Source organism: Mizuhopecten yessoensis, unplaced genomic scaffold (assembly GCF_002113885.1).
Source record: "Mizuhopecten yessoensis strain PY_sf001 unplaced genomic scaffold, ASM211388v2 scaffold10529, whole genome shotgun sequence".
NCBI lineage: Eukaryota > Metazoa > Mollusca > Bivalvia > Pectinida > Pectinidae > Mizuhopecten > Mizuhopecten yessoensis.
The window spans coordinates 1,017,659-1,035,229 of NW_018408592.1; the positions used below are offsets into that span (position 1 = coordinate 1,017,659).

Below are 17,571 nucleotides of genomic sequence, written 5' to 3' on the forward strand. Positions count from 1 at the left end.
TGAGACTTCCCCTGTGTGTATCAATTTGTTATGTCAATATAGTTCAAGGTTATGGTCGTAATGTAGACGTCCCATACCAATAGCTCGTGCCACAAACCAATACATCAAGTTAAAACAGTATAAAAATGGTATGTTATAATAGAGTGACTGGCCACATGTGTCTGCCACTCGCACAAACACAGACAAATTGGCCTAGCAGGACCAATTTACACGTTTATGCCTTGTGGTACTGGACAATACCTCTCCGATACTGGAGGTGTATTTGGACCAGTAGCATAGTCAAATTAACGACAGTTTTCTACCTAATTACCCACACTTGCAATTAACATATTAAAGAGAGGCTGGAGGAAATAATGTTGCTCTATTGCTAGGGTCACGTCCCTTAAACCAAGTGTCCAGGCAATCAATCAACGGCTCGTGTTAAAGAAATATAGGAATTGACATTCAATTTATAACTTAATCAGGAAATCATTAAAACTTGCTGCCAATCATGAAGAGAACTCACACCAGAATTCTTATTTTTTGTTAATATTCCTTCTTGTTTTATAAAATTCTGATAAAACTATTGAATTCTTTCTGGTATTCGACACGACTCCAATTCTCCCAGGATCATCAGTTGTACCCATATGGACACCGTTCCAAAAATCCTGGATTCTCGTTTTATTCTATAACCTACAGAATTGACTGGGGAAATTCAATCAGTTTTGCCAGCATAGCCCATAAAATGTAAATTTCTGCAGGTTTCCCTCTTAAATGACCTAATTATATCAGAGTCACTCCTAGGCCTGATGAATGCCCTCCCAAAACTCTGTGTCTTATTAAAGACCAAGACAAATGGGGCCGTTTTGCAGTCAACGTGCCAAGCTCATCGCCATCTATGATTGGTCGATGGTTCTATTCAAGGATGTGTTGGACATTTTGAGGTTATCCTGACTTGTGTATTGTAACAAAATGATGCGTTAAATTCTACACTTTACTGATTTATACGTTCCTGACGGCCATCTTTACAAACAAGTAACTTCAGCAATTCTGTAGAATACATTGTATTATTTGTTGACCCTAATAAGGTCACCATCTAATCTATCCAACTTGTGACGATAATATGTAGTTTTTGTAACTATTTACACTGATTGAATGTATACTGCTATCGTGACGACGAGTCCTTACTTCATTCAATCAACACCCTCACACTCAAAATGTTCAATTGATCAAACTGAATGGGTATAAATATAAACTTAATTTATTTGACAACAATTATGAAACAAATTTTTACAACTTATATTAATCATTCTTGTTGACCCAAATGTTAGCGCGTGGGGGTCTTAATGTGGGAAGAAATCTGAGTAACCAGGGTATTAGGGAATCAAACCCCGGCCGCCTTGGTGAAAGGCAAGTGCATCATCCACTGCGCCACCAGACCAACCAATGGATATGATCATAATTCATTGTTATTCAATATATCTAATGAAGTTAAAAATCTACCAATTTTACGTCTCTGTCGAATAACCATCAGCATATTATATATATATACAGTTATACTACAATGCATTAAGCAAAAAGGATTTTGTTAGGTTTGTTTGTGTTTTATGTCCTATTAATAGGTGTGGTCTTTTAAGGATGTGCCAGGTTTTGGTGGTGGAGAAAAGCCGGAGTTCCTGGAGAAAAACCACCGACCGAAGGCCAGTACCTAGTGACTGCGCCAAGTAGGCCAAGGAGGCCCAGTGGTGGAGGGCTATAGTGGTACAGGGCTATAGTGGTACAGGGCTATAGTGGTACAGGGCTATAGTGGTACAGGGCTATAGTGGTACAGGGCTAGTGGTACATGTAGCAGAATTTCAGACACTTGGCCACCGGGGGCCCATGAACGGTCAGTAATAGTTAGTAGTGGGCGTTTTGTAACAGCTGAGCATTCTCAACATATTAAGCAATTAGGCCATTGACCTGTATATATACAATCATTAATATAATAGTCTCACAGTGTATTCACCTAACAAGTAGGAAACCAATACAAATTCCTCGTATACAACTGAGTTAATTCACATTTACTTAGATTTGTTAAAGTTATACATTGGCACATAAAAGTAAAACCCTTCGCAGCACCCTATCAATTTATAGAAGGAAACTTTTCTTTAAAGCATTTGAAAACAAGAGGCCCAATGGGCCTGAATCGCTCAACTGGTATTAATTTCACACTTGTTATCTTAAAAGTGGACTTAAATACACCTACAGGCAGAATATTGGTGTTTGATTAATAAGAACCTATTAAAATATTTAAACATATGACACCTGTGACCTTGAATGTTGAACAAGGATATAAGGTTGAACAGAATTTATAGTCTTCCAACCCAGCATGCTTCTAGCAAAATATCATTACCCTGGACTTTTTGGTTATACAGAACAAATCATTTAAAGATTTAAACATATATTGACCACTGTGACCTTCAAAGTTGGTCAAGGTCATTCATTTGAACAAACTTGGTAACCCTTCATCACAGCATGTTAATGGCCAAATGTCATCACCCTAGGCCTCTTGGTTATTCAGAAGAAGTTGTTTAAAGGTTTCATACATATTTGACCCCTGTGACCTTGAATATAAATCAAGGTCATTCATTTGAACAAACATTGTAGCCCTTCATTCCAGCATGTTATTGGTCAAATATCATTATCCTAGGCCTCTTGGTTATTCAGAAGGAGTTGTTTAAATGATTACAACAAATTTGACCCCAGTGACCTTGAATATGATTCAAGGTCATTCAATGGAACAAACTTGGTAGCCTATCATCCCAGCATGTTTCTGGCCAAATATCGTTACCCTAGGCCTCTTGATTATTCAGAAGAAGTTGTTTAAAGGTTTTAAACATATTTGACCCCTGTAACCTTGAATATAAGTCAAGGTCATTTATTTGAACAAAATTGGTAGCCTTTCACCCCAGCATGTTACTGGCTAAATATCATCACCCTAGGCCTCTCGGTTATTCAGAAGAAGTTGCTTAAAGATTTTAACATATTTGACCCCTGTGACCTTGAAAATTGATGAAGGTCATTTATTTGAACAAACTTGGTAGCCCTTCATCCCAGCATGCTTCTGGCCAAATATCATCACCCTAGGCCTTTTGGTTACTGAGAAGAAGTTGTTTAAAGTAAAAAGTTGACACCGGACGCCGGACGACAGCCGGACGTCGGACGCTGCACCATGCCATAAGCTCACTTGGCCCTTCTGGCCAGGTGAGCTAAAAATTGACCTGAAACTAAAATATTTGTTAAGATGAATGTTTGGAATAAAACATTCAAAGTATTGCACAGTATAAAACAGTGTAGGTTGAATTTCCAAACTTTGTATTTAGGAAAATCCAGTCAGATTGAATTATCAAACAGTCTATTTGGGAGTATCAAGCCTGAAGTGGTTTTACGAGACTGGGTTACAAAGACTTGTTATCAAACAAGAACAACACTTAAACATTTTCAAACAATGTTCTCCAGATATCAACAGCTGCTAGAGATTAGGAATTAAACACTTTAATGCGTTTAGGATAATCCTCCTAATGCTAACTCTTAACACCTAGATACAACAGTTATTTTAGTAAATTTAATTCTAGCATATACAGATTACATATATGAATCAGTCATTAGGTGAAAAGTGCATGGTCGATATTCTCCCATATAATGCATTTATGAAACTAGAATACAATTACAACTACAATGAATATTGTAAAAGTTTAGAATGATCGAGCAGGCATGAACTTTTCTAAATAATGCAATTAGACATATCAAAATATGACTTCGGTGAAATATTCTATGAAATGATATTCTCAACACTTTCCAAAACAGAGACCAAAGGTTGGGTTTTTTATTCTAACTATTTATTTATAAAGCACCACTGAAAAAAATAATTCTTTGATTGAAAAATGTTGAAAAATAGAACAAGATTGAAAGGTCTTGCATCATTTAAGTGGATATGGAAACGATCATGGTGAAATATTATCATTAAACGTAAAATTACATATTTTTTCTGATTTAATGAGCTCCACCTCTTAGCATCAAGGGAACAAAACCCTAGATCTACACCCCACTTAATTTACTCCATGATCACAAGGTAACTTGATAGCAACTGGTTGAAATATGATATGATCTAATGTTCGAGAAGAGTATGCTTTTAATGAATGTCAAACACTCAAATAACCCCCATTTCACATTTGAATCAAATGTTATGCAAAAGAAGCATTTATGATTTTCTAGTTCTTCTGGTCCATTTACAGTACATAGTTTTATATAAGAATACTAGCTGATTTCTGAAGAGACATATTTATATGTTTTGTCCGGGCCTTAAATGACCCAGTGACAGCTAAAAGTCATATATGCAAATTCTATGCCCACTGATAATTAATAGGTCTCACCCCTATATAAACAGTGAAATACAACAGAGAATGTCTGCGTTCTGTGTTGTATGTCCTACGAAGAAGTACCAATTTATTTGGCAGTTTCCTTGCCCATTATTAAAGCTAAGATTTATTTTCGAAACAAATTCATTTATCATGATTTACTATTTTATAAAAACACCTCTGCAGCCGGGATTTATCCCCAGCCATCTTGATTATAAAGCAAGGAATCTAATCACGCCCTACAGACCACACGGACTGTGTAAATCACGCCCTACAGACCGTAAGGTTTGGATGGTCAGGTGACACGGATTGACATCAACACCTAGTTTACATCCACAGAAGAAGAAACTGACTACAGCCCAGACTTAAACCCGAAGTCCTAGGCTCAATCAATGGCCAGTATTTGCCCACATGGGTCACTGCTCCTCATCAACAGATGTGTGTGTACTGAAGTGCTTCTTCTAATAGACCTGCTATCACTTAATCATCGATAGCATGTCACTTTAAATAGACAGAGAACAAGAAACTTTAATCATTGATTGCAATCTTTGTTCCGAAGGTTCCCCTTTTGTTGTCTGTCGACAAACTGGGCCATATTTCAGGGACACTCTTGGCAGTTGTTTTTAAATCTGAAGCATGCTCCAACCACCCTGCCAAAAATTAGGGAGCTGTCCTATCACATCACATCAAACGGCATGTAAAATGGAGTTTGTCTGCGGTCACTGCTCCCTGGCCAATGGTCTACGGACACGGATCCTGAATGTTGTATATTTTCAATAAGGACATATACTTTAGCAGTTTTATTTTTCTTAGGATATATTTCACTGGCTGGAAATAACATCTGAATAAAAAATGCCACATACGATGTTGTTGTCTATCTGAATTAGTAAAACTATTCACTTTCACTTAGTAAGATGTCCACTATGGACAGGTAATAATTGATCCAGTCAATATAGCCAGGTGACCACTATAGACAGGTAATCACTGAAACAGTCAATATAGCCATGTGACCACTAAAGACAAGTAATCATTTATACACTCAGTATAGACAGGTGACCATTATAGACAGGTATTCATTGATAGTCACTATAGTCAGATGACAACTAAAGACAGGTAATCATTGATACAGTCACTATAGCCAGGTCAGGTGAATACCATAGACAGGTAATCATTGATAGTCAGTATAGACAGGTGACTACTTTGGACATGTAATTGTTGATACAGTCACTATAGCCAGATGACCATTATAGACAGGTATTCATTGATAGCCACTATAGTCAGATGACAATTAAAGACAGGTAATCATTGATACAGTCACTATAACCAGGTGACCACTAAAGACAGGTAATCATTGATACAGTCACTGTAGCCAGGTGATTACTATAAGCAGGTAATCATGGATAGTCACTGTAGCCAGGTGACCACTATAGACAGGTAATAATTGATAGTCACTATAGCCAGATGACCATTATAGACAGGTAATCATTAACATAGTCACTTTAGACAGGTGATTACTATAAGCAGGTAATCATGGATAGTCACTGTAGCCAGGTGACCACTATAGACAGGTAATAATTGATAGTCACTATAGCCAGATGACCATTATAGACAGGTAATCATTGAAACAGTCACTATACATACGTTAAACATATAATCATGAATAAAACCAGTATGATGAGCTTATCAACAAATTATCACTATATAACATGGTATGACTTTAGCTTAATGATAAGATGGCCACTATAAAATAATTATCACTATATAAACATGGTATGACTTTAGCTTAATGATAAGATGACCATTATAAAATAATTATCACTATATAACATGGTATGACTTTAGCTTAATGATAAGATGACCACTATAAAATAATAATCATTATATAACATGGTATGACTTTTAGCTTAATGATAAGATGACCACTATAAAATAATTACCACTTTATAACATGGTATGACTTTAGCTTAATGATAAGATGACCACTATAAAATAATTATCACTATATAACATGGTATGACTTTAGCTTAATGATAAGATGACCACTATAAAATAATTATCACTATATAACATGGTATGACTTTAGCTTAATGATAAGATGACCACTATAAAATAATTATCACTATATAACATGGTATGACTTTAGCTTAATGATAAGATGACCACTATAAAATAATTATCACTATATAACATGGTATGACTTTAGCTTAATGATAAGATGACCACTATAAAATAATTATCACTATATAACATGGTATGACTTTAGCTTAATGATAAGATGACCACTATAAAATAATTATCACTATATAACATGGTATGACTTTAGCTTAATGATAAGATGACCACTATAAAATAATTATCACTATATAACATGGTATGACTTTAGCTTAATGATAAGATGACCACTATAAAATAATTACCACTTTATAACAGGGTATGACTTTAGCTTAATGATAAGATGACCACTATAAAATAATTACCACTTTATAACAGGGTATGACTTTAGCTTAATGATAAGATGACCACTATAAAATAATTATCACTATATAACATGGTATGGCTTTAGCTTAATGATAAAATGACCACTATAAAATAATTATCACTATGACATGGTATGACTAAGCTTAATAAGATGACCACTATAAAATAATTATCACTATATAACATGGTATGACTTTAGCTTAATGATAAGATGACCACTATAAAATAATTATCACTAAATAACATGGTATGACTTTAGCTTAACGATAAGATGACCACTATAAAATCATTATCACTATATAACATGGTATGACTTTAGCTTAATGATAAGATGACCACTATAAAATAATTATCACTAGTACAGAGTTGACAGCAAATAATATGATAATATAATAATAATATCTCGATACTCCCTACGTTATGTAGTTTTCTGTGTAGAATTACATCTCACAGGTGATATTTCACATCAAATGCTTAATACTATCTGTGTCACACATTAACCTATTAACATCTGATGTTAAACTAAGAAACCAGAGTAGTTTTTACAACCTTTAACATAAAGTTTGGCTCATATACACAATTACTCAAACCTTTTCTCTTGATATCTAAAACAACTGCTTTGAAAAAGGTGTTTAATATCAGCTTCTTTCAAAACATTTTTGTGATTTCCTAACTGACATTTAACCAGAAAATTTGAGTAACTTCATAACCTACTAAAAATAAGATGTTTAACAACAAAATCTCCTTACTTATTTTACATATGATGGTTAACTACAAAACCAGAGAAATTTTAAAGCCTTTTACATAAAGCTAAACGTACATACACAAACACACAAATCTTCCAACCTTTTTCTCCTGATATCTAAAGATTTTCTTTAGCATAAATAAATACAAATCATTCTTAGAAATATTTTTTGTAGTTTTTCATTATTAACTTGTCATGCTTGGGTTTCTCAAAATTTAGGAAAAACATTTCAATCACCCATAAAATTGTATGATTTTTACATATGATAATAAACCTCGTAAATACACTACAGTAAGAAAATGGCAAAAATCGTTTTTTTGTGAGGAATTTGATTTTAACTATAAGAGTATATTCTGTTCTGAACATAAGCAAAATCGTTTTTATGTCCAAGTAATGTTGATCACATTCCAAGAAACAAAACAAACTATATAAAAGGAAAGTTCCTCACATCAAATTTGTTCACACTGATGTCTTGCTGTGTTTCACTAAATGTATAAATATAAATGTTTTACTAGTTGTATATACTGTATATTGAATAGTTTTAATTTTTTCCTTTGAAGATCTGAATCTGAATATGCAGATTTTTTTAAAATTACATGGGAAAGTATGACTGGCATGTTTAATCATATTTATCCCAATAAGCTGGTCAGTTGTAAAAAATATTACGCCTCAAATAATAAACTCTCCATCAACACAGTAGAAATCTGTTATCTTATCAATTTAAAATACATTTGTCTGTTGTTGGAGAAATCATCTATGTTGTATCTTGCTGTAGTTAGGGACACTTACCTGTAGTTAGGGATACTTACCTGTAATAACAAGCCGTTAAGAATACTATTAAGTAAATGTTAATTCCAAATTTTAGGACACATATGGTCAAAATTGTCCAGTTACACCGGATAAAAACATCCTCGAGACAACAGGTAAGGTTATCACCACACTTGATAGGATAAAACATTTACCTGTGATCAAAAACAGAATTTCCTAAGAAGAAGATTAACGGGAGGTGGACAGGTTACAGTGTGAACGTTAATGTAACTCTAATTACAGTACACATCCAATAACAAGTCACCTGTAATACACCTTAATAAGCTCACACGGTGCTGTGTGTACGGTTAGCTAGTTTACCTTTCTGGCGTAGTAGTAGTAGCAGTTGTAAGTATATACACGTCAGGTGCTGAAGTAAAATCCATAATAAAAAGTCTGATAGGGGGAGAGCAGGAAAACTACTGTGTAGGAATTCTGTCACAGTCCCTGCCTCATAACATCATCACTGTAGTGTGTGCTGATAGCCACACACAGATCTCCTTAGCATCAGTCCAACCAATGAGAGAGACTTCTGGAGCTCTGGGCCACACTTCTCTACATACTTTTGGCTACACTACACTACACGTAGGTAGCTCATTCACGACGGCATCCTCCTCGCTCAGCACAACTAATTGCTTATAATGACATTTTGTAATTCCTTATTGGGTGCTTACACCAAGTTAAACATTTCTTTTTTCAATTTCTGCCCCGCCCTCTTCCCTTGGGTCAATTTAATAAAAAGAGATCAAATGAAACATTAACCCAGCTAGCTGTCATCTGCTGAGCACTTAGTTTCGATTAGTTGTGATCAGTGAGGTATCTGTTTAGATTAAGTGGGGGAGGCGGATGAAAGTACAACTTCTTGTATCTATAATAATGGAGTAAGTAACATCAAGCTCATCCTCAGGTCAACCTCTGTTTCATTCTTCAGGAGAGCCGATTCCCACGTGTTGTCCTCAGCGGGGACAAAAACATAGAAATTTACTGTTAGACGCCTTGATCTACTTAGGGAACAGATGACAAAGTAGGAGTGTTGAAAGTACGAAGGCGTGTTTGCTTCATGAATTGTCTATTTAACGTCGCATACAGGTAAACAAGGAACATTAGCTTTTGAGAGCTATTATTGCGACAAAAATGTAAAAATAACAATAACATATTATATTACAAGTAAAGGGAGATCATCACATATATTAATAAAAAAAACCCAGTAATAATCATCACAGAAATAGAAAGTATACATATCCCAGGTTTCTAAGTGATTGGGAGTCCCCTACCTACAAAAGCCCCCGGGATATATATATAAAAATAGTGTTAATATATGAAAAGCATTAAATGTGATCACAGATAAGTAGTATTCAGAATAGTTAAATAAAAGACATAGTTAACAGTGAATGAATACTTGTATATCACACAAGAATTACTTAGGACTTAAAAGAATGCATTGTGGGGTTTAATTTACAGCGGCAGTTTTGTATCTATGCTATCCAATTCAGTATGCAGTAACAATAATTAATAATCTAGACCTACATTTATACATTTTGGAATTGATCCCCAAATTTCCCATCCTCGATATCCAGGGATTATGCTCACTTTTGCTCTCTACACCCCTGGAATATGTCATAGCAAAATTGAAGGTGCGCAGCAAGCTATTTGATTGGTGTCAGGTAAGAAAACCTGACCAATCACTAGGCTGATACTTGTCCTTTGAAGATTAGAATGGAGCTATGCCCGACTTCAAAGCCTGTCAATTTTTACCGTTACGCAACCGCGAGATTCTTTCCACAAGGTGTTGCACATTGAGCTTCAATTTTGCTATGACATATTCCAAGGGTGTAGAGAGCGAAAGTGAGTGTAACTAACCCCTGGATATCGAGGATGTAAAATTAAAATTTTTTGAAACACATTTCTTTGCTACCGATAATGAGCTATCAAACCATCGCTAACAATTCTACTTAAGATGGACATTTAAAGACGGTGTGAATTTTAACATGCCAATTGTACAACGCATCATTTTGTAAATTGAAAGATCTTATAAAAAACAACGTTTTTAGACCTGATTGGATTACATTTTATTTCCAACTCTGTCATTCATCTGGAGTGATTGATTTTGTTTGTTGTGCAAAAGCCGTTATCATATTTTAATTCTCTCGTGTGGCACGACAGCTTGCCATCGTTCACAGCATCCTCTTGCCGTTTTGAACATCTGATCTTCCTCTTGCTGTAGTCAATGATTCCACGTTTAATTAAAGAACTAATCCCGCGAAAGCTAGCAGAATGATGGATATGAATACCACCAACAGAAATTTCATTATTTTATAATCAGAATTTAATTGCTTCAGATTTGAGAGCAAACAAAATCGAAATCCTATCCCAGCAATGTAAAATATATTGATCATTATAAAATCTGACAAGCAGATTTGTTTCTAAACTCCACTGACATTATATGACCAATACAATTAAATTTCCATGCAATTAAAACACTGTCATCAAAAATACTTTAAACTAGAGATTTTTTTTATATCATATCAGTAATTAATTTTTTTCAAACCATGCACAAATTATAAATTTATTGATTTTTTTTTAAAATCAGTATAATGCAAATTAGTAAAGCAAATGAAATTAAGATGGATAAATTGTACAGTTTTTGAATGTCTGTTAGTCACATTCCTTAATTTTTAACGTATGACAAATTTGTATCCGAACACGCATACTACACATTATCAGGACACATAATGTCATACAACATATTATCAGGACACATAATGTCATACTACACATTATCAGGACACATAATGTCATACTTCATATTATCAGGACACATAATGTCATACTACCCATTATCAGGACCCATAATGTCATACAACACATTATCAGGACACATAATGTCATTTACTACACATTATGAGGACACATAATGTCATACTTCATATTATCGGGACACATAATTTCATACTTCATATTATCAGGACACATAATGTCATACTTCATGTTATCAGGAGACATAATGTCATACTTCATATTATCGGGACACATAATGTCATACTTCATATTATCAGGACACATACTGTCATACTACATATTATCAGGACACATAATGTCATACTACATATTATCAGGACACATAATGTCATAGTACATATTATCAGGACACATAATGTCATACTTCGTATTATCAGGACACATAATGTCATACTTCATATTATCGGGACACATAATTTCATACTTCATATTATCAGGACACATAATTTCATACTACATATTATCAGGAGACATAATGTCATACTTCATATTATCAGGACACATAATGTCATACTACATATTATCAGGAGACATAATGTCATGCTTCATATTATCAGGACACATAATGTCATACAACACAATATCAGGACACATAATGTCATACTACATATTATCAGGACACATAATGTCATACTACATATTATCAGGACACATACTACACATTATCAGGACACATAATGTCATTTACTACACATTATCAGGACACATAATGTCATACTTCATATTATCGGGACACATAATGTCATACTTCATATTATCAGGAGACATAATGTCATACTTCATATTATCGGGACACATAATGTCATACTTCATATTATCAGGACACATCCCCTCATACTTCATATTATCAGGACACATAATGTCATACAACACATTATCAGGACACATAATGTCGTAAAACAATAGTCTCATAGGAACCTCTATTTCAGATTACACAAGTCTCTATGGACACATAATGTCATATTTATTACACCAGCCTTTATGGACACATAATGCCATATTTATTACACCAGCCTTTATGGACACATAACAAAAAGTTTCAAAATAAGGTTTCAAATAATTTCTCTGAAGTTGTTTTGTTGTCTGCCTCTACCGCTGTTGATGTTATCAGATGTGTTCCCGAGTCGGTTTGGACTGAAATTACCCAAGAGATTGTGTTTTTTTTTTAAATCCTACATTTTCCATAGAATTACCAAGTATGTACATCTTAAGTGAAGAAACCCATTTCCTAATGCCGATATGTCTGATTACTGTCCTTCCCACGTACTGATCGCATGACAACAGATTCGTGCATGCGCTCGGACGGACATCATGCAAGTCACCTGTGAAGGTAGTTATCCTGGCTTCTCATTGGTCCAACAAAAGGTTGAGCATCTGAATCCTGAAAGTGTTTGTGTTCCCTATTCACTCGTATATAACACACGGCACGAGACACTGTCAGGTACACATCAAAGTTCCATGTTTTGTAGTGTAAATGAATTTCCTAATTAAGTCTCCCAATGGTGGGAGAACACTGGGCCCAGGAAGTAAGTGATTAACCAGAAACCTGTTCCATGTTCAGAAACAAAGTCCCACATTATATGAAGGTTGCATGCTAAATGAAAATAGGATATGGACCTGACTTCCTTTCTATGGAAATGCTGTCACCTTCCGTGAACTATCAGATTACTTCATCATGCCATAAAATTTCGAACATTACAGAAGCATTATCCGATACTGTCTCAATTCCGATACCAAACCCGATAAAGCCAAATCCTTTGAAATACTGCTAACAGGTATCATTACAGCATCATGGTAGGGGTATCTTTATATGCCGTGCTGAAAATTAATTCAATTCACAGACACGATTCATGAGGAAGGGAAATCCAACCAATATCCCAGATATATATATCTCCAAAGTACAGGTGTGTCAAATACGAAGGAAATCAATTATTGCTATGTTGGCCCAAAAAGGTCAATCTGCTAATAAGTTTAAGAACGCAAACAGAGGTCATACAATAGGTTACGACTGTCATGATCCCCCACACTTCCCGTTATGGCTTACTTTGACTTTTTATGACATATTCATTATAATACGACATTCTGCTCCACAATAAAATAGGAGTACTAAAGAACAAGTTGCAGAAAGAGTCTGACTCCAATGTCTAGTAACATAGGGAAAAGAAAAAATCGGGCTCTTATATTATCTTATCATGCTAGACACAATGAACTCTTATTACTTTTTGATATCAATTGTTTTCGTTTTCTTCTGCGAAAGGTTGGTGTAACATTTTATTGACATGTGCTGTAACGACTTCAGAAAGGGCTAATTGTCTGATATCTACTCTCAAGGAAAGGTCAAAACAATCTGAAAAGTATGAAGGTTTTCTAAAATGAAATAAAAAGACTTTTTTATCGGTTTTTCAAAACTTCTCAAAATTACATAATCAAATTAAGAAACATTGAGAACTAATTAACAGTTTGAGTGTAGTGTAATAAAAGATAATTGGGGATTAAGGAACAAAAGTTTAGGTAGGTGTGCAAGCTATGAGTTTCAAGGTCATTTTAACGACTTTGCACATTTGTCCTTTTGAGTACATATGTCAAAGACACCTGATGACCTTGCATATTTGAAATGTGAGTATATATGTGTTATGGTCATTGCAAAACCCTACACAATTGTTATAAATATGATATATTGTTATTTGCTTAGCAGCCATAGTGAATAACTATGTTACCGTGGAAATCTTATCCTTGAACCTATCTTTGTGTTTTTTTTAATAATTGATTAGGACACCAAAGACATGGATTGACATGTGGGTGAAGCAAACATTTGCTAGTCATTAAATAATTTGGGCAGCTCCTAAATTCTTCAATAATTTCAGCAATCCATTAAAATCATGAATCATTTTAGCAGTTCACTAAAGTCATGAGTTGTATGAGTAGATCACTAAAAATCTGGATGAACGCCAACATGCTTAAACTTAATCAGGAAACGACGGAACTAATCGTCTTTACCCCAAAGTGTCAGCAAACAATGGCTCTCCAGCTCAAGGTTGGTGCCAGAACTATTGAGACTGTTCAAGCTGTTAAAAACCTAGGGGTATACTTTGACAGTTCTCTGAACATGCAGAAACAAGTGAACGCTATTGCCAAATCCTGTTACTACCAGATCAGGAACATCGGCTGTATTCGGCAGTTTCTAACTGCAGATGCATGCAAGATTTTGGTGCATTCACTTGTTACCTCTCGGTTGGATTATGGTAACGCCCTGCTCTGTGGTATATCTGACAAACTAACTAGTTGTCTGCAGTGGGTCCAGACAACTGCAGCACGGCTAGTTACTCGTACTCGAAAGAGAGAACACATCACACCTGCGCTTTATTCGTTGCACTGGTTACCTGTACGATACAGTCGCAGTACACAATTCTGGTATGCACATACAAGGCACTGAATGGAACAGCTCCTCAGTACCTACAGGAGCTTGTTACCCTGTATCAGCCGTCAAGATCACTGCGGTCGGAGTCAGAATCTTTGTTGTGTGTCCTAAAATCTCGTGACCTACGGAAACAGATGTTTTGGGAGGGTTTCGGCTACGTTGTTGAATAGCTTACCATCTGCTATTAGGAAGTCAAATACCCTGGCCAAGTTCAAGAGGGACGTCAAGACGTCATGTAAATACCACCCTTTTATTTGTTCAATTATGTGCACATTGCTTGTTAAATGTATGAAAGTGATTGCAAGCCTTTGTTGTTTGTTTTCACAATTGTAACCATTACTTTTATCCATATGTTGTAAAGCGCCTTAGAGTAATTTTACAAATTATATAGGGCGCTTAATAAATGTTGAATATTATTATTATTATTATTAAAAAAATGAATTGTTTGAGCAGCTGACTAAAGTAATTAAAAATCATTAGAGCAGCTCACTAAAGTAAAGAATCATTTGAGTAGCTCACTAAAGTAAAGAATCATTTGAGCAGCTCACTAAAGTCATGAATCATTAGAGTAGCTCACTAAAGTAAAGAATCATTAGAGCAGCTCACTAAAGTAAAGAATCATTAGAGCAGCTCACTAAAGTAAAGAATCATTTGAGCAGCTCACTAAAGTAAAGAATCATTTGAGCAGCTCACTAAAGTAAAGAATCATTAGAGTAGCTCACTAAAGTAAAGAATCATTTGAGTAGCTCACTAAAGTAAAGAATCATTTGAGCAGCTCACTAAAGCCATGAATCATTAGAGCAGCTCACTAAAGTCATGAATCATTTGAGCAGCTCACTAAAGTAAAGAATCATTTGAGCAGCTCACTAAAGTAAAGAATAATTAGAGTAGCTCACTAAAGTAAAGAATCATTAGAGCAGCTCACTAAAGTCATGAATCATTAGAGCAGCTCACTAAAGTCATGAATCATTTGAGCAGCTCACTAAAGCCATGAATCACTTGAGCAGCTCACTAAAGTCATGAATCATTCGAGCAGCAGGAATACTGAACTTTATCATAGTTTTGATGCATGTTTTACCTAACATCTAAAAGACAACTATTTTTATTGTGTTAAAATTTACAGCTTAATAATGGTCAAGTAGAGGATGGTATGCGAAGTCCCTTAATTAGCTACAAAGATGAGCTTTATTATCATTAAAGACATACAACAGTTAATTAGGTGTGAAGGTTGATGCTTACTAAAGTAATGCATATTTAGACAACCTAATACTATATTATAAAGGCACAAAACACTTACAATATATTGAAGTTATTACCAAAGGATTACAGTCTTTGAATCCCATACAAAATTCTACCCATTATGGGCTAACTTCCAATTTCTTACAATGTCTTTCATGAAAATCTGAATACGATAATGAAGCTATTTCATGCTGAACTAGACATGGGTAGTGTAAGAGTTTTATTGGAACTATAATCTATTACATAATGAGTTGACGGCCATGAGAACGGATGGATCCACCTGATGTATGTAAATTCCGTTGATTCCTGTTTACCCACTGTGACAGAGGATGCTAATGTGTGTGTATCCAGCGCAGCATGATGGATGGGGTTTTGATGAAATTATTAAGATTATTCATTCATTGCTTAAGTTACTCATGTAGAATGGAAAATGGACTTAACACCTTCATGAACTTGAAATGATATTTTGATGAAAATGCTGTCAATCCTGCCTGACTGAGTGGAAAACCTTTTGTTAGGAAGAATATGACTGATGTAAAAGATGGGGCTGAATCTGGGGGTGCTTGATTTATTTAGGTTGGCTGAATTAGGACAGATGGTTGACAGTAGGATTTGGCTGATCTAGAAAGGGCATTTGACAGTAGGATTAAGCACAATTAGGATGGATATTTGACAGTAGGATTGGGCTGAATTAGAACAGGTATTTCACAGTAGGATTGGGTTGAATTAGCTAGGACAGGTGTTTCACAGTAGAATTTGGCTGAATTAGGACAGGTATTTCACAATAGAATTGGGTTGAATTAGGACAGGTAATTGACAATAGGATTGGGTTGAATTAGGACAGGTATTTCACAATAGAATTGGGTTGAATTAGGACAGGTATTTGACAGTAGGATTTGGCTGAATTAGGACAGGCATTACAGTAGGATTTGGCTGAATTAGGACAGGTATTTATCAAATTCAAATTAACCCAATTTAACTATACATCTGATTCAGTGACCTAGATATTTGACCTACTTAATGTTGTTTGTTACAGAAGACCTAGAAAGCCAGGCTACATGAAGACATGATCATTAAATGATAACTGGTGATACCCACGCAATGTTTGATATATAGTGTCACTTTACCCACAGGCACCTTCCAGATCCTGTTCAGGTCACTACTGTAAACACCTACATATCTTCAAGCTTTGTTATGACCCTAATGATTTATGTATATATTATCATGAAAAGTATCTATTGATAAAAGATTTAAATAAAATCAAAGATTGTTTTCCCATTTTTGTCACGATGATTTCTTTTCCTCTTTTTTTTTTGGTAGATCAGTGTTGATTTAAATGTGTATCTAATATGGACCACACAAAAACAATCCTATTAGTTATCCATTATCTGGCTTTTGTCTTCCAGCAATGGTCTTAACCTTTCATGTTCCCCTTTTATACATAACACAATTTTTGATTTTCAAAAACAAATATTTGTTGAGAAAAGTATCCAACTGAAGAAAATGACATAGAGTCAGATACTTTTTTTTGTACAGTAAAGAATGTAACTAAATTGTGAAATGTAACCACAAATATTTAAGACAAAAAATTTAAACAATTGCAAGCAATCTATAAGTTCTCCACCTCTAGACAAACCCCAATATTACAAACAAATAAAGGGCCATTACTCTGTATGCAATTAAGCACCAGACCTGATTTTATTACA

At 34.8% G+C, this 17,571-nt stretch overlaps 1 protein-coding gene across 3 annotated transcripts in view; it reads right to left on the reverse strand.

Annotated features, from left to right (window-relative positions):
- Positions 1–17,571, reverse strand: part of LOC110460985 (FMRFamide receptor-like) — a 101,298-nt gene that overhangs the window by 7,782 nt on the left and 75,945 nt on the right. The window contains exon 1 of one of the 3 annotated variants that reach the window (XM_021514243.1): positions 8,731–8,892. The exons of 1 other annotated variant lie outside the window; for it this stretch is intronic. The gene's annotated coding sequence lies outside the window, so the exon portion shown is untranslated. Of the gene's footprint in view, positions 1–8,564; positions 8,624–8,730; positions 8,893–17,571 lie in introns of those variants that run through there. One more of the 3 variants, XM_021514244.1, reaches the window with a different exon arrangement.